Consider the following 19,532-nt stretch of genomic DNA (forward strand, 5'->3'; position numbering starts at 1 on the left):
ATTTTTACAAATCTAGAGATTCTTTGGTTCGCTTTTATCGGAAAACAGCCGAAAAACGCGCCGCAGGCACGCCAGATTTAGCGTTTCGGACTGTTTTTCAGCCAAAATCGCAGTTTCATGAGTTCCAAATGTCAAAATTGCGATTTTCAGCCGATTTTACCTTCCAGATATGAAAATTTGAGTTTTTCGAACTGATTTTAGTCTAAAAACAAGATTTTCAAGCGATTTTCTTTCTTTGGAGCTGAAAATTGCAGTTTTTGATGAATTCTCAGCCGAAAAACGAGGTTTTCAGCTTCCTTGATTCATGAGACCGTGAGCACAAAACGCGTCAAAGGCACGCCAGACTTGTAGATTTTTACGATTCTAGGCGGTCTTTGGTTCGTTTTTATCGGAAAACAGCTGAAAAAACGCGTCACAGGCACGCCAGCGCCCCGTTTTTTGAGTCGTTCGTTTTAGAACCAAAACGGTTTCTGAACATTCAGATTTTCAGCCCCAAAAAACGGAAAAAAGCCAATTTCCGGGTGCTACCAAATCTAATTTTCGTAATGATCTCCTCACCGGAACCTTACGATTTTTGTCGTTCCCCCAACAAATTTGTCTCTTAAAAATAAGAAGAGAAGAGGCTTTTAGCTTCTAGCCATAATAGAGTATCCAATTACTCTGAGCAGTGCTCTCTCTCGGTGGGAACCCCCGGCTCCCACCGCCAGGCACACTTGAGAGAGAGGGGACGAGAGCACTAGCAAATAAACAAGAGCGGTCATCTCTGTCTGTTTTTTGTTAGTGGTTTTACCCCTGCCTCCTCCTTTATTAAGAAGTGACCATCAGCTGACTACTGGCGGCGGTGCGCACCGAAAATAGATTTGGGAGCATTTTCTCACGATTTTGGTCAGTTTTTTGACCATTTTTGTCTGGAGTTTTGGTAGTAACGCTGTTCACTGTAACTTTCTGAATTTCGTCCTCTAAGGAGTACTGTAGCAGAGTTGTACGGAATGCGATTTTTCAGTTTCCGGAATCCGGAACCGGTATGAGATTTTAGATTTTCCGGAATACGGAATCCGGAACCGGAATCAAATTTTCGAAATTCGGAATCCGGAACCGGAATGACGAAAAAACCCGGAATTCCGGAATTTCTCGGAATCCGGAATCCGGAATGATTCGATAAATTTGCAAGGCCAAGTCATTTTTTCGAGTGTTTTTAATGATATATAAAGTTTAAAACTACTTTTGAGGATCAAAACTGAAAAAGAAGTAATGCAGTTGTCTTTAAAACTCAAAAAAACTTTTAAAATTTAAGCTTCAGGATTCCGGAAAAAAAATTCAAAAAACCGGAATCCGGAATCGGAATGAAAATTTTCATTTTCCGGAATCCGGAATCCGGAACCGGAATGAACATTTTCCGGAATCCGGAACCGGAACCGGAATGTCAAAAAAAAAACCCGGAGTTCCGGAATCCGGATTCCGGAAAACTATGTACTGTAGATCCTTGCCGGTACTATATTGGTCACTGTAACTTGTTGGTCAATGTAACTTGGAAATTTTGGAAAATTCCAGAATTTTGAGTACTGTAGCTCCTTGGTACTGTACTGGTCACTGTTACTGTGGTTGGAGTTGCTTTTTTTAAAGGGAAATTTGATCCAAAAATGAGTCATTTCCAAGTTTTTGGATTGTTTTTCAACCAAAATCGCAGTTTCATGACTTCCTAATGTCAAAATTGCGATTTTCAGCTAATTTTACTTTCCATATAAGAAAATCTGAGATTTTGAACTGGTTTTCAGTTGAAAAACAAGATTTTTCAGTGATTTTCTTTGAGAAAACTTGGCTGAGCAGAAAATATCGGTTTTTGATGGATTTCCAGCCGGAAACCGAGATTTTCAAGCGATTTTCTTTCAGAAAACGTGCAGAATGCTCGCGGGCTGAAAATTGCAGTTTTTCATGGATTTTCAGCCAATTTCAGTCCCTCTCGCTTCCAATTCCTCCATTTTTCTCCTCATTCCCTCAATATCTTAAAGTACACTGTACTTTCTGTGTGTATTGTAACTTCAGATTCTAGAGATTCTGGAGCTCAGCTCAAAAAACTGAATTAGGGAGCTTCAAAGCCTTCTGGAAGGCTGAAATTCGGATTTTTTGGATCTAGGCGATTCTGGAGCCTTCTGAAACCCTCTCAGAATCAGAATTTCCAAATCTAGCAGATTCTGAATAATTCTGTAGAGTTTTTGATCTGAAACTTCAGAAATTTCGCATTCAGATCCTCGATTTCAGAGAATTCTGAAAATCAGGAGAATACTGTTGAAATTTTCCGGATTTTCAGTCAAAAATGAGGTTGGGAATAGCCAAGAGACGATTTTTTCAGTATAGATCCGTCTAGATGTAGCTAAAAATGAGATTTTCGAGGTTCTAGTCCCGGAAATTCTGAAACTCCAGGATAAATTTATCCAGAATCCTTTCAGAACCTCAATGGAGGATTATAGAGTGTTCTGGATAAATTTGTCCTGGAGATTCCGAATTTTCGGGACTAGAACCTCAAAAACCTCATTTTTAGCTGTATCTAGACGGATCTATACTGAAAAAATCGTATCTTGGCTATTCTAAAACTGTTTGGATCAGAGTTGAGCGGAATTCCGCCTTCCGCCTTCCGCCTTCCGCTTTCCGCCACTTTTTTCTTTCCGCCTTCCGCTTTCCGCTCTCCGCCGAAAAATGTTTTGTTCCGCCTTCCGCTTTCCGCTTTCCGCCAAACATTTTCCTATTTCCGCTTTCCGCCTTCCGCCTTCCGCTGTTCAAAGATTTTTCCTCAGCTTGAAAAATTTGATCACCTATTCCAATTTACTGATATTTTGTGGTTTTTTGCAGCAAAGCTATCAGTTTTTATCAAAAAAACAAAATTTAACTCAAATTTAACCATTTTAGTGTTTTTTACTACAAAATAAGGCCAAAATCGTATTTTTGAAAGCGACATTGTGTTCCGCCTTCCGCCTTTTGGCATTTTTTTCATTCCGCTTTCCGCCTTCCGCCTTCCGCCAAAAAATTTTCGCTTCCGCCTTCCGCTCTCCGCTTTCCGCCGATATTTTTTAAATTCCGCCTTCCGCCTTCCGCTTTCCGCCCAAAAAATGTTCATTCCGCTTTCCGCCTTCCGCCTTCCGCCATTTCAAAAACCGCATTCCGCTCAACTCTGGTTTGGATCTCATTTTTTGGCTGAAAATCTGGAAATTTTCTGCAGGATTCGCCTGATTTTCGGAATCTCCTAGAATCCTTCTTTAAGGTTCTGAATCGGGATACTGTAGCATTCAAGTTACAGTACCAAGTGCTCTATAGCTATCGACTCCCGAAATTCTCTGTGATTAGCCGAAATTTCCACCAGAAATTCGCGACAATTTTCGCAACATTTTCTCGGTGAATTGAAGGCAATTACGATCATTTTCTGGATGGTCATCATCCTTTTCTTCACACTTTTCTCGTTTTCACAGCTATTAACCTCCAAATCAATATAGCTATCCGTAGTTTGATACCTGATCGCCCACTGTTTCAACAAAGCGGAAAGATTTGGAATTGTGGAGATCGAAAAGCGACTTTTTGACCTAAAAACCGTCATTTTTGTCTGAAAAATGCGGTTTTGACTCAAAAATCCAATGCTTTTGTCTAAAAAGTGCTGGTTTTGACCTAAAACAGCCAGTGTTGTCTGAAAATTGGGATTTTTGACGCGAAATCGGAGGTTTTCGGCTCAAAAATCCCAAATTTTTGTCTGAAAATCCAGTTTTTAAGCAAAAACTGTGGATTATCAACACAGATCTCAGTGATCTCCTCCGCTGCTCATTCTATTAATAGCTGCTCCACCAATCGGATTGGTCCAATCCAGGCGGTGCAAACTTCTCTAAAAAGATCATATCTTCTTCTCCTCCTCTTCCACAAAGTACGCAGAGAGACAAAGAAGAAGAAAAAAGAGAAAAAAGAGAAGAAGCGGAAAACTAATCAGAAACTTAATTACGACACCACTCGTCTCTCTCTTCTCCATGAGATTCATCTCTATCTCTTTTTCGTTCTTTTCGGACGAAAAACGGAGGAATCCAATTTTGAGAAAATTGAACGAGAAAAAGAGAACAAGTGGTCTTTTTTATGTGTGGAGATCACTTTTTGAGCGCTTTTTGAGCAAATTTGAACCAAAAATGATCCGTTTTTGGACTGTTTTTCAGCCAAAATCGCAGTTTCTTGGCTTCCAGATATCAAGAACGCGTCTAAGGTGCGCCAGATGCCGATTCTTCTTTGAAGAAAAACTGATTGGAAACGCGCCAAAGGCGCGCCAGACTCGTAGATTTTCACAAATATAGGCGGTGGAGATCACTTTATGGTCGCATTTAGTGCGTTTTGAGCAAATTTGAACCAAAAATGATCCGTTTGAACTGGTTTTCAGCCGAAATCGCAGTTTCTTGGCTTCGAAATGTCAAAATTGCGATTTTCCGCTGATTTTACCTTCCAGATAGGAAAATCTGAGTTTTAAGCTGGTTTTCAGTCGAAAAACTTGATTTTTCAGTGATTTTCTATGAGAAAACTTGGCTGAGCAGAAAATAGCGGTTTTTATGGATTTTTAGCGGGAAACCGAGATTTTCAAGCGATTTTATTCCAGAAAACGTGCAGAATGCTCGCGGGCGGAAAATTGCAGTTTTTCATGGATTTTCAGCCAAAAAACGAGATTTTCAGCTTCCTTATGTGGATATCACTTTTTGGCCGCTTTCAGTGCGTTTTTAAGCAAATTTGCTCCAAAAATGACCCGTTTGGACTGTTTTTTCAGCTAATATCGCAGTTTCGTCACCTCCAGCTGTCAAAATTGTGTTTTAAACCAATTTTCAGCTCCAGATCTGAAAATCTGAGTTTTTGAACTGGTTTTCAGTCGAAAAACAAGTTTTTTCGGCGAGTTCCTTTCAGAAAACTGGGCTCAGCCGAAAATTGCAGTTTTTATGGATTTTCAGCCGGAAAACGAGGTTTTCAGCTAATTTTAAGCTGAAAATCGGGTTTTTATCGGTTTTTTTTACCTCCAGCTGTCAACATGGCGTTTTAGACCAATTTTCAGCTCCAGATATGAAAATCTAAGTTTTTGAACTGGTTTTCAATCGGAAAACCAGATTTTTCAGTGATTTTCATCCAGAAAACGTGCAGAATGCTCCCGGGCTGAAAATTGCAGTTTTTCATGGATTTTCAGCCTATTTTAAGCTTGAAACTGAAAATTTTCAGTCCCTTTCGCTTCCAATTCCTCCAGTTTTCTCCTCATTTCTTCAATATCTTAAAGTACACTGTACTTTCTCTCTTCTTGCAACCACATGCTTCATCTATTTTGCTCTCTCTTTTTCCATCTGAAAGACGGAAAAAAGAAAAGAGGGTCCCCCCCCCCCCTCTCTCTCTGAAAGTCATGTGCCTAGTACATTGGGACTTTTTGAGACATTGGAGACCAGTTTGAGAGAAATAGAAATTGGTGTAGTTTGAACCGAATTTTCTGGGAGAATTGACCCTTAGGAAGTACTTTTTCGAAAAAATACGAAAATTTGAGTAAATGACGAAGTTTTGGTCGTTTTTAGTCAGGAAGACCTCCAGAGATCTGGAAAACACTAAAAATCTGGAAATTTTGAGTCTCAGAATTCAAATTTCAGCATTTTTTGATGATTTTCAGTCGTTTAAACTCTGAAATTCCTCGTGTAACAATAGAATCTGAAAGTCTGAAAATTCAGCTTAAATTTGACTATTTTACTGTATTTTTCAGTCCGGAATCTCAAATTTGACCATCTGGAGTCATTTCTGGATCTAGAGATCTGAAAATCTGGTCGGGAACCTCAATTTCCAACAAAGTCTGGCATTTTAGACTTTGATACTCTATTTAAGGAATTTAAGTCCAAAATAAGAGAATTTTGAAATCTGGGACCTCCAGAATTCGAAATTTCGGGTTTTTGGCCTCAAGTTTGACGGATTTGAGTCAAAACCTCAAAATCTGATATTTTGGTCAATTTCCTGGTCCACTAGACCGCCAGAACCTTGAAATTCGAGAAAATTTTCAAATTTTGGAGATAATCGACCTCCAATGTCCTCTCTAAAAAGTACTCTTTTTTTTTCTTTAAAACGAAAAAAAAGTCAAAAGTACTTGATGAGAAGACACTTGTCCTTGGAGACGTCGTCAACGTCTCCAATTATAAAATTCCATTTTGGTGATGGATGGAATTCGAAGAGACCTAGAGACATTGAGGAAACTGGTGTTCCCTCAAGGTTCTTTGTTGAAATTTTTGAAATTTGAGAGTTTTGGAACTTCAATTTCAGTTATTTGACAAAATCTGTATTTTCGATTCGATCTCAGAATGAAAATTCTAGAAAATCTGAAAATTTTACGAAGATTTTAATTTCCGCGAGCCCATTGGCTATTCAATCAAGTGCCTGATTCATTCAGTCCTATGGCAGCGGCGGCCGGCTGAAAATAGATTGAGTTTCCAGAAAAACACGTTCTCTCTCCATCTCATGTGACCTTATATGTTCACTTACTTGCTCACGGAGCACACGAGATTGTGGTCAGCAGGTCGAGGGGAGAGAGGGTCCCTAGGACGTGTCTTCTAGGAGTGCGTCACTTTTTTCTCTGTGAAATCACAGCATTCTGGCTGAAAATCTCTGAAATTTGAGAGTTTTGGACCTTGAATTCCAGTTATTTGACAGTTTTCAATTCGATCTCAGAATGAAAATTCTGGAAAATCTGAAATTTTGAGACTTTTCTGAAAATTTTCAGCTCAAATTTGGCGAATTTCGATCATTTTTAGTCCGGAAGACCTGCAGAAGTCAAAATCTGGAAACAGGGGTCTGCTTTTTCTGATAATTTTCAGTTAAAATCGGAAAATTCGAAAAAGTCTGAATTCTGGATTTTCAATTCGGTCTCAGAATGAAAATTCTGGAAAATCTGAAATTTTCGAGTTCCTATGCTTGAATTTCAGTTTTTTCTCAATTTCACAAATTCCGATCATTTGGATCTGAAAATCTGGAAATTTTTGAGTTTCAACATTCAATTTTCAGCTTTTTCTGAAAATTTGTTTTGGCCCTGCAAATCTTCTTGGAACCCGTCTCCAGAATCCCGGCCGTTGGATTCATTTCCACATGGAAAAACCTGAAAATCGGAAAATTCCAGGTTTTCAGACTCATTTTCCTGTCCGAAATCTGGAAATCTGAAATTTTTGCCCGTTTTTTTGTCATTTTCCCTTGAAAAATGTCATAAAATTCTCGAAATTTCTGGTCAAGGACCCTCTTTTCCATGTGACCACTCCATGTGCTCACTTGTTCCTGCTCTCTCTCTGTGCCGCCCGTTCTCCCATGTTTGGTGTTCTCTGGAAATGTTGTGAGTGTCTATGCTCACGTGACCAGTTGAAAAGAGAGAATGAGGAAAAAGAGCCTGAGCAACGTGAGCACAAGACTCAAAGAGCACGGAAATAATTGAATCAGGTTGAAAAAAGCGGTTTTTGGGTTAAAATTGAGGGTTTTGGCTTAAAAATCACTAATTTTCCATTGAAAATTGCGGTTTTTGGCTTAAATATCCCACTTTTTGAGTGAAAATTTCGTTTTTTTTTAAAGCGAAAATTGAGGTTTTTGGCTTAAAAATCCCGAATTTTCGTCTGAAAATCGCGGTTTTATGCGAAAATTGAGGGTTTTGGCTTAAATATCCCACTTTTTGTCTAAAAATCGCGGGTTTTCACCCAAAAATCCCCGAATTTTCACACAAAAATTCCATTTTTCAAGACTCTATCAGCTGATAATGCACTGTGCCATCTCTATCAGTCTCCGTCTCCCACCCCAAACTACAGTTTCCCCGAAGGTGAAAGACGCCAAGTACACACACACACACACTTCTTATTTATGTTTGTATGTGTGTGTGTTTTTGTGTGCTAGTCGGTGCCTCTCGCAGTGTCTTATGACCTTCTTTTCGAATAATTTTGATCGTCGACAGGCGCCGGCGGTGGCTGGCCACCGGCCGCCCCGACACGTGACATGGATCAAAGATTCGGTGCACTAGGAGTTTGCATCTTTTAGCACCATCAGATGATAGACAGATAGAGGAGAAAAGTGATAAGAGAGAGACAGAGAGAATGCAATGTTGATTGTTTTGTTTTCGAATTGAAGGAATCGAGAAATTGAGACTGAAAACATGACCGAGTTTGCTCAAAAATTGGTTCATTTTGGCAGATTTTGGACTGAAATTGGCCTTGGGTTAGTTATAGTTTTTTGGTCAATTCTAGCTTAAAATAGACCAAGTTTGCTCAAAAATTGGTTCATTTCAACAAATTTTGGCTGAAAATGAGCTGAAATCGAGTTTTTGATGTTTTCAAGTGAAAAATCACGATTTTTCAGCTCTGAAAACTCGAAAAAATGACGATTTTCGGCTCAGGAACGCCACGGAATGGCTCTGACAATCTGGATTTTTGACCGAAAATCGAATTTTTTCGAATTTGGGACGTTCTGAAACGGTGACGCCTCGAAACTGGGTACTGTACCCCAGAAAATGAACTAAAATTGAGATTTTCAAAGGTTTTCAAGCGAAAAATCATGATTTTTCAGCTAAAAACTTTTAAAAAATGACGATTTTCAACACAGGGACGTTTCGAAACCGTTTAGCCTCAAGAATAGAAATTTGGAGGTTTTCAAGCGGAAAATCATGATTTTTCAGCTAAAAACTCTAAAAATGACGATAGGGACGTTTCGAAACCGTTTGGAAAGCAAAATGTGGAAATTTAGTGCTCCATGTCCTGAATCTGGGATCTTGGAGTAATTTCCACTTGGAAAACACTAAAAATCTGGAAATTTTGAGTCTCAGAATTCAATTTTCAGCATTTTTTTTGACGATTTTCAGTCCGGGATCTGAACATTTCGAAACGCCCTTTTTTTTTGAGCCGAATGAGTCACCAACCGGTCTCTTTCCCTCGGGACCCCTCATTTTCCATATCTCAATGTATTCATGAAACGAGAAATAGACGATAATTGGTCTCTCATAAAAAATTTGTCGAATTTATACGAGTTTCCCCGATTAAAGGGTATACTGTAGCTAATTTTCGAGTCAATTTCTGAGCCAATAACCACAAATCTCTCAAGAAGAAACGTGACTCATTTCGAATTCATTGGCTCTGAAAAGGAGCAATGTCCACCACCGAAATGAAGGCGAGAAGAGAGAGACGGAGACGGAGAAACGGAGAAAGAGAGAGATAGAACACGTGAACGTACACACAGCTGATTCTCTTTGTATATGATGAAAGACGAAAAGAAAAGAGGAAGGAAAAGAAGAAAAACGGGAAGGAAGTGAAGAGAGAGAGAAACATTCATTTTTTCGAAATGTTTCGTTTCCTTACTCTCCCCTTTTTGGGCGGCGGTTTTATTGCCCTCTGTGCCTCCTTGTTAGTCGGAAAGTGACTGAAAAGGCCCCAAAACCCGAAAAATTGGTCCAGATTTGACCAGTTTTTGCTCAATTCTAGCTCAAAAAAGATCAAATTTGGTTAATTTTGACTGAAAATGGTCGAAAAATGGTCCAGATTCGACCAAAAACTGATATCCGGCTCGTTGGCCACCAAAAATTGGCAAAAATGGGCAAAAATTGGTCAAGAATGGTTGATTGTAGACCTAGAACTATCAAGACTGAAAATAGCGTCAAAATGTGGCAAAATTGGTTTTTTCTATCTGAAAAATGACCAATTTTTCTCTAAAATTGGTTCATTTTGGCAGATTTTAGCCTGAAAATTGGCTTTTTTGACTGAAATTTTCACAGGAATACGACCAAAACTAGTTTTTTGCTCAATAATTGGTTGATTTCTGCAGATTTCGGACTGAAATTGACCATGGGTCAGTTACAGATGAAAAATGGCCAAAATGGTCGTTTTGACTGAAACTTTCATTGGAAACGGCCCCGAAATTCTACAGAAATCTCAAATTTTCGAGACTTGGATAGGCCTGGGGAGCTGAAAATGCTTGAAAATCTCAAATTCGAAACGGTCTGGGGACTGAAAGCTCCTCAAAATCTCAAATTTTCAGCATTTTCAATCCAAAAATGCTCCAGAAATCTCAAATTTTCGAGACTGGAAATTTGTTTTTGCCCCAATTCTAGCCGAAAAATGACCAAATTTCGTCAAAAATTGGCCAATTTCGGCCGGAAACGCCCCCCCACAATCGATGTGTTACTGTTCTTCTTCTCTCGTATCATATCGAAATGATACATAGAAAAAGAAAGAAACACCTTGATTCGTCACTCTCTGTGTCTCTTTCTCTCTTTGCTCTAAGCGTTGAGAAATGATAGAGGAAGTGGGCGTGGTGTGTGTGGAGGTGACTCAAAGAGCACATTGAGAAAAGGAGAGCAAAAAAGAAGTGGTGTAGACCAAGAAACATTTCGAAATGTTTTGCTCACTTTATTATGCTCATTTCCTTGTTTATTTGGCTGAAAATTGTGAAAATTTGCGAAATTTTTCAGTAAAACTGTGAAAAATTGGCAGTTTCCCCACTTTCTGGAGTCATTTTCCATCAGTTTTATGGTCAGAATTTGAGTTTTGCTACTAAGACACTTTGTGGACTGAAAGTGCTGAAAATTTGAGATTCCTGGAACATTTTCAGACACCAGACAGATCCAAATCTCGAAATTTTGAGTTTTCTGAAGCATTTTGGACTGAAATATGCTGAAAATTTGAGATTTTGAGGTATTTTCAGACACCACATTTGATCCAAATCTCAAAAACTTGAGTTTTTGGAGCATTTTGGCCTGAAAATGCTGAAAATTTGAGATTTTTAGGCAGTCTCAGACACTACATCGATCCAAATCTCGAAAATTTGAGATTTTTGGAGCATTTTTTGTCTGAAACTGCTGAAAATTTGAGATTTCTGGATCATTTTCCAATGAAAATGTCTGAAATGCCCAATTTTTGAGTATTTCTGATAGAATTGGAATCTAGGACATTCTGAAAATCGCGGTTTCAAAACGGCTCGGTTTCAGAACGTCCCAGGACCCAATTACGTCGGAAACACCTATTTTTGGCGTTTTCAGCTTCTAGGTCGATCCAAATCTTGAAAAATTGAGTTTATTGGAGCATTTTGAACTGAAAATGCTGAAAATTTGACATTTTTCGCCCCCAAAAAACCGGTTTCCCCTCCCCATATTTCCTCCTCTTCACGTGAACACTGATTCTTTGATCAGAGTGGAAAAATGACTCGGCTTCTCTCATCTCATCACTTCCACCCACCCAAACGAATCACTTTTTCGCGGAACAAGAGATATTTTTTGATCACAACACAAAAAATACCATTTTGACCGTTTTTTGGTGATTTCTAGGTCGAAAAATTCCGTTTTCGAGCCAATTTTGAGCGAAAAAACTTATTTTTAGCCCGTTTTTGAGATCCATTACGTATCTATATGCAAATGAGGCTTCCACCTCCACCCATTGTTTGAATTTTAATGAATTCTATCAGATATTCATTAAATTGTGCCCCTTGCATACTTGATGCCAATTTCCATCGATTCTGGACGATTTTATGGCTTTTTGGGCCCAAAAATTCCGTTTTTGGACAATTTTTTACCCTAAAATGGCTTTATGGACATTTTTTAGGCTTTAAATGACTATTTTTGGCCTAAAATGCCAATTTTCGGTCGATTAGGAATACATTTCGAAACATTTCGAATTGTTCGCCTATTTCGCAAGAAATAGTACCTACCTGGGTGCTAAGACACTGTTTGTTTACTCACGTCAACCCACCCGCCACTACAACAAAAAGTACAAACATCAGGAACCGAATCTCGAAAATTTGAGAATTTTGGACCATTTTTGGACTGAAAATGCTGAAAAGTTGGGATTTTTTGTCTGAAAAAGATGAAAATTTCAGTTTTGAGAAGAAAAAAGGTCAAAAAGATGATCCCGGAAAAATAAGAAGACGTCTTCTTAATCCGTTCGCCTAATTCCTGAAGACGTTCTGTCTGATCAGATGACGAAAGATTTCGAAAGTTTTCCTTCAGAATTGTCATCTGATGACAATTAGAGCGAATTTGGGTATTTTCACGCTGAAAAAGCTCTGAAATTTTCGAGTTTTTGACATCTGGAACCCTCCAGGAGTCTCCAGATGATGATTTTCAGAGTTTTTGACATCAGAAACCCCAAAATCCAGATCTATGGCTTCCCGGGGTGCAAACATTCTTGTTTTGACGTAAAAACGCTGAAAATTGTACCTTAGAAACCACCAGAATCACATTTTGAGCCTAAAAAGCTGAAATTTTCTGATTTTAGCACTGAAAATCTCAAATTTCGGACGGTTATTCAATCCCAACATTACGAAAAACGGTATCGTTTATCTGTTCGGAATCTTTCGATCATCTTCCGATTGAAATTGCGCAATTGAATAGCATTGCGCTAAATCGCGCCGTCCGTTTTTTTCTCGTTTGTCGTCGTCGACGTCGTCGTGTCGATTTGGCCTCCATGTATTCGTCGCCGAAAAATTTTCGGTTTGGTGGCGGAAAGTACACTGGCACTCGGTCGGGTCTAATATCGAAAACGTTTAGTTTTTGGAATTGGAGGTCATTTAGTGTCGTCGTTAGATTCTGGAGCCTTCTGGAAGGCTGAAATTCGGATTTTTTGGATCTAGACGATTCTGGAAGTCTTCTGAAACGCTCTCAGAATCAGAATTTCCAAATCTAGGAGATTCTGAATAATTCTGTAGAGTTTTTGACCTGAAACTTCTGAAGTTTCACATTCAGTACCTCGATTCCAGAGAATTCTGATTCCGAAAATAAAGGAAATTCTGTTGAAATTTTCCGGTTTTTCAGTCAGAAATGAGGTTGGGAATGGCCTAGACAAGATTTTCCAGCATAGATCCGTTTAGATATAGTTGAAAATGAGATTTTCGAGGTTCTAGTTCCGAAAATTCTGAATTTTCCGGATAAATTCATCCAGAATCCTCTAGAAACCTCCTTTGAGGTTCTGAATTGGGAATAACTCGAAATTTCTGAATTCTTACTTCTAAAAGAATCTGAAAATTCAGAAATTTCGAGTTAATCCCAATTCAGAACCTCAAAGGAGGATTCTAGAGGATTCTAGATGAATTGTCCTGAAGATTCAGAATTTCCGAGACTAGAACCTCGAAAATCTCATTTTCAGCTACATCTAGTACTGGAAAATCGTATCTTGGCTCATTTTTGACTGAAAATCTGGAAATTTTCAACAGGATTCCCCTTTCATTCTTACAATCGCTAAACGATTACGAAACCCCCCGAATCGGCGAAAAGGAGTAAACCGCCCCTCTACTATACCTGGTAGAAGATGAGTCACATCATTCAGGTTTGCCGGGCGACCCGCATTTCGTTTTTTTTCGTTTTCCGATTTGCGAAATGTTGACTCGGTTTGGTCATGTTTGCACTGCAAGCGTTTTGTATGTTATATGGTTTCGACCCCTTTTTCCATGAAGAGAGAACTGTTTATGGATTTTCAGCCATTTTCATCCAAAAAAATGACTGAAAACCCGTTTGGATTAATTCTGAACTGTTGGGATTAGTCTATAACGGTTTTGTTCAGAAAGGGCAATTTTTTGGGCGATTTTGAACGATTTTGAGCCATTTTTGATGGAAATCGGCATTTTCAGCCTTCAAATTCTGACATATTGTAAAAGTGCATTTCCGAGTCGAAAAAAGTGATTTTTCCTGCAAAAACACTATTTTTGAGTGACTTTCAGCTAAAAACCCTGTTTTTCACGTCATTCCTTCTCGAAATTTGTCGGATTCTCTCTCCAAATTTTCCCAAAATTTGGCAGTGACACGAGGTGTGATACTCTTATCACCTTTCTCTTCCTCCTCCCCTCCGTCCGCGTCCGTCAACAAAACATCAGTTTATATTGTTTCCTTCCCTCCCATCGCCGCCGCCTCTCTTCCTCTTCCTTCTTCAGTTTTTTGTCGTTTTTGGGAAGGATGCATCGATTCGTTTCGTTTTTCGATTCGATTCAATCATCACTAACTTCCCAATCAGTTTGTCTCTATTTCTCTCACTGAAATAGAGCGGAGACTGATCAGTTAGTTGTGTCTGTCGGTGCCCGGTGTCCTCCTACTCCTGACTGACTGACGGCGTCAATCGCCAAATCACCAATCATGTTTTGTGAGAAACATCACGATGTGTACCGTTTTTGGTGGTGTAGCACGCGGTCAAAATTGGCTCCAGATGCCCAGAAATCTGACATATGGCGCCTTTTGTTAACACCTCAATTTTCGTGTCTCCGAGACGTGGAAATGCCACATTTTTGAGTCTTTTGACCCGGAAAAGTGGAAATTTTGGTCCAAACACGCCAGAGGTGCGCCAGCATGGAGTTTTGACATAAAATCCAACTTTTCGTCGTTTTTGACCATAAAAACGCGTCAAAGGTGTGCGCCAGATGCTTTTTTGATATGAAAAGTCGAAGTTTTTGACTCTGAAAAAGAGCAAATTCGACAAAAACCTTGAAAATTTATCTAAAAACGCGTCAAAGGTGCGCCAGACGATCGTTTTGACATAAAAATCGAAATTACCGGCTATAGTCATGTCTAAATTGGAGCCCATAATTTTGATCCTTCTTTGATCATGAAAACGCGCCAAAGGTGCGCCAGACGCCTGATTTTTTGAATCTGAAACGTCCGTTTGACGGGATTCTGAAGTTTTTGAGTCTGAAACTTGAATTAGATGGATCTAGACGGATATAGTCGGATTTTTGAGCTCCTGGAGTAATTTCAAGTGGCCTCAATCCTAATTTCGTGGATCTAAACCGATTTAGGACGTTTTTAAAGTCTGAAACTGTCAGAAACAATAATTTTTGATGTTTTACATGCCAAAACATGTGCTTAGAATTAAAGTTTTAAAAAAAATAGTGCTGAAAATGGTCACATTGTTCAATTTTCAGTAATTCTGTGGGCCTAAAACCATCCAGAAGTTCCAGAAGTTCTCACTCACAGTTTTTGTGATTGATTTTAGACCGATTTTTAGTTTTTCCAAACGCTGAAAATACTCGGAAACGTCTTTTTTTTTGGAGGTTTTGGATGGATTTTCAGGGTTTCTAGCGTCTGTAATTGATCTGGAAACTTCATAAGTCAACTTTTGGAGTGAGAATGATTTGGTTCATGGATCTCAGTTTCATGAGTCTAAATCCGATACTAGCGGCGTTAGATCCCGAAAATCCGGTCAGAAGCCGACTTTGAGGGTTTCCATAGTCAAAAATTGGAATTAGACCGTCTAGATTGTGGATTCTGGATTCTGAAATCGGTCTGAAACTTCAAAAATGAGTTTTTTTTTTCATTTTCCTCCTCCAAATTTCCTCCAGAATCCAATTCTCTCCTCTAATTGCCTCCCACCCTGTTGGCTACAACATGTTCCTCCGATTACCGTCGTGGGTGTGGTCTCCCCCCCGGGTGTTTGTAGAATGATTTTTGATTAGTTCGATTCAATTTCTAGTTTGTCACTATAGAGTCAGGTATTACTATCTGAAAAAAAGGCTGAAAATTGGAATCTTCTGGAATCGGATTCTGCTGATTTCAGATTCAGATGACTTCTGACATCCTGAATCATTGATACTGTAGTGTACTGTACATGCGTCATTTAACTTTAATAGTTGCGTCCCATCTCGTATCGGCAACTGTTCAAAGACCACCGTGTACTTACTAGAATTCGTCGTTCGTCGACCACATGGCCGAAAAATTCGAGTTTTCAATCATTTTGGCTGAAAATTTCAGCCAATTTCAGCCAAAAACACCTCATGACACCTAGAATAAGCATTCCCATGCCATTCGGGTCATATGGAGAGCAGGTGCAAATATATTTAATATTTACATATCACACATTTGTGATAATGGCTTAGCACGTCTTCTTTTTTCTTATTTTCTTCCTGCAAAAAAGGAAAAAAAAGAAGAAAAATAATTGAGATGTTATTCCGTTTTTCTTCTCCTCCCCCTGCTTGGTCACTCCAACTCTAATCTCTATTTTGGAGGCAGTGGTGACCAAGAGGAAGTGAGACACAAAAAATTGTGCTCGAGGAGAGTGATTAAGCTGAAAAAGCTGAAAAACTTGGTCAGAAATCACCAGTTTTTTTTTTGATTTTTGGCCTCCTTGATTAGTTTTTACACGTTTTGGAGAGTTTTGCTTCAAAACAAAACCCAAAAAACGAGTTCGGAGCCGCTTAGAGCCATTTTCAGCGCCTGAAAAGCTGAAAATCGGTCTAAAATCTCAAAAACTAAGTCTGAATAAGTTTTAAGCAATTCCGGACAGTTTTCGGCCCTCAAAAAGGCTAAAAAATCGATTTTCCCAAGGATTGTGCTAATTGGCCAATTAACACCTCAATTTTAGTGTCTCCGACGTGGAAATGGCATGTTTTTTGAGTCTTTTTGACCCGAAAAAGTCTAAATTTCGATCCAAAAACGCGTCAAAGGTGCGCCAGACAAGAATTTTGGTATAAAGATTCCCTGATTGTGAGCCATTTCCCCCTAAAAACGCGCCAAAGGTGCTCCAGATGCTTTTTTGATGTGAAAAATCGACTTTTTTAACTCTGAACAACGGCGAATTCGACAAAAACATTGAAAATTGAGCCTAAAACGCGTCGAAGGTGCGCCAGACAATAAAAACCGATAATTTCGGTTATAATCATGTCGAGTCCAGATCCCCAGATTTTGAGCTGTTTTTGAACATAAAAACGCGTCAAAGGTGCGCCAGGTAGTTTTGGAATTTCCGTTCGACACGTCCCTGGTGACCACGCCCCTTCCACGTCTTCTTCTTCTTTTCGAAACAAGAAGATGAAGGAAGAACTAGTTCAAAAAGTGTCACCTGTCTTCTTCTTCTCTATCTCTTATATTCCTCATAAAAAATCGGGAAAAAAACGAAAAGAGAGATATGACGACGTCTTCTGATGCAACACAACTTTTTTTCATTAGACTAAAAGTGCTGTGCGACTCCGCCCACTTTGTGCACATGCTCATGTGCTCTCGGCTTCTTCCAGAAAAGGGAGGAGGCTCCGCCCACTTTTGACGGGCAGCAGTCATTTTTCGCCTCGCACGTTTTGTCGGAGAGAGAACAAAAACTGTTCCCTTATCAATATGATAAGTTATCATCTGAATTTCACGTGATTGAAAAATCAGATGAAAAGTTTCGTATACAAAAACGGAATTTTCGCTGTTTTTCGCTTCTCAAACACCGTTTTATTCGGTTTTTTTTTTCGATTTTCCGATGTTATTTTCCCAGAATAACATTTACGGAGAGCATTATGAATGAGAGTGTACATATTTGTCACTATGACACTCTCGTTTTTTTTTTCCATTCCCATCCCAACCCGACCACCTGTCGCTAACACAAACATTCTCGTCGTCTCGTCTCCACCTTCCAAATTTCTGTATTTGTGTTTGTACTAGTACGTTTTTGGAGATGGTGGGGGGGATGGCCAGATGTCATGTCTCGACACACGACGAGAGGGTAATCCCCGGATCCATCTGTCTGCGGAGACCTGCAGCAGCAGCAGATACTGTGTCAATTTTGCTAGCGAGTTTTGACAACCGTTTTTGACCCCGGAATCCTAGATTTTGGTTTGCGGATTCAGAATCCAGTTGACTGATTCTAGGCTCCTGGATCTTGGATTCAGAATCTTGACTTCGTTTTGATCGGAAAAAGTCGAAATTTCGGTTCAAAAACGCGTCAAAGGTGCGCCAGAATCAGGAATTGTGACAGAAAAACCGAAATTTTCGATTCTTCGAGCCCACATCGCTTGCCGTTCTTAACCATTAAAACGCGCCAAAGGTGCGCCAGATGCTCAAGTTTTGATTCTGAAAAAGGTGAATCCAAGACAAAAACCATGAAAATTGATCCTAAAATGCGTCAAAGGTGCGCCAGATTCTGAATCTAACGATCGAAATCCAGAATCCATGATTTTATGATTTTGAATCGAAATTCTCGGAATCTGAAAATCCGGCTTCTGAATCTAGAATTCAAGAAGCCTAAATCTTGTCTCCAGATTCCTTGGATTTCGGATTTCTGATTCTATGCTCAAAATCTCGCATTTTAGATTCTGGAATTCGCAAAACTCGTATTCTAGTCAAGATCCGGTGATTTTGAGCCGTTTTTGACCATTAAAACGCGTCAAAGGTGCGCCAGATGATCTGAAAAGTCGAATTTTTTGATTTTTTAAAAAGCTTTCGAATCCAGTATCCTGGATCTCAGCTTTCAAATTTCCGATTTTCATAATCTGTCCATCTATAGCTCCTATCCACCTGCCTAATCTCACCTTCAGATTCTGTCGGCTTCAGAATCCTTTCCCCTTTGTTCCCCCTTCACCACCCACTACACACACACAATGTCACATATAGTAATCCCGCATAATTGATGTGTGACTCATTATGTGATTAATGCATGCCACGTCATCAGATGATTTCTATTGTCTTCTGAATCTCATCTCGACGATTCTCGTTGTTTCCACCATACCGCCTGTGTATAGGTACTAAAACCCGCCTTTTATAGAGGCGGTGTGGTATTGAATAGGGGGAATGCGAATGAATGTTGAAAAAGGAAATGAAAAGAGAACGCTTGCTTGCTTCTTTTTATTACTTTATTACACACATCTCTCCCCACCTGCCGTCTCCTTTATAGAAAAAGGACACGAATTCGTGTGCGTCATTTCGCTTCGTTTTCTCTGAAATTCCCTTTTTCCAACACAGCTGACATGACTTTGATTAGTTGCTCCAGGCTTATCTCGAGACATAGATCTAGAGAGACAGAGATCTAGTCGAACATTGACGAGAAAATTGGACTTTTCTTATCGAGATTGATTGAGATTACGGTAGAGGAGTGTGCTAATTGGCCAATTAACACCTCAATTTTCGTGTCTCTGAGTCGTTTTGACCCGAAAAAGTAGAAATTTTGGTCCAAACGCGTCTAAAGTGCGCCAGATGCTCAAATTCGAGCCCTGAGCCGTTTTCAACCGTAAAAACGCGTCAAAGGTGCGCCAGATGCTCTTTTGATATGGAAAGTCGACATTTTTGACTCTGAAAAAGAGCGAATTCAAGACAAAACCATGAAATTTGAGCCGTTTCCGTCAGAAAAACGCGTCAAAAGAGCACCAGCCAATAATTTTCGACCTGAAAACCGGAATTTTCGCCGTTTTTGACCATAAAACGCGTCAAAGGTGCGCCAGATGCTCTTTTGATATGAAAAAGTCAACGTTTTTGACTCTAAAAAAGAGAAAATACAAGACAAAAACGCGCCAAATGTGCGCCAGACTCTAAAAAATCGAAATATCAAAATTTTGCTGTAACTTCAGGTTACCAAAAGCATAAATTATAGCATTTTCGCTCTGAAAATGCGAAATTTCGGTTTTTTTTTTTTGAAATGTTCAGTTTGTGTAGATCAAACGAATTCTAGACAAACTTTTGCCCCGAAAAATGTCATTTTACGATCATTTTCAAGTTTTGATCTACAAAAAACTTTTTGATCTGCACATTGGATCTTTGACCACCCCGCTATTTTTCCCCTTTTTCTTCTTTTCCATCAGTTCAAGTCCATCCACAGGGGACGACAGCT

This window comes from Caenorhabditis remanei, chromosome V (genome assembly GCF_010183535.1).
Source record: "Caenorhabditis remanei strain PX506 chromosome V, whole genome shotgun sequence".
In the NCBI taxonomy this organism is placed as follows: Eukaryota; Metazoa; Nematoda; class Chromadorea; order Rhabditida; family Rhabditidae; genus Caenorhabditis; species Caenorhabditis remanei.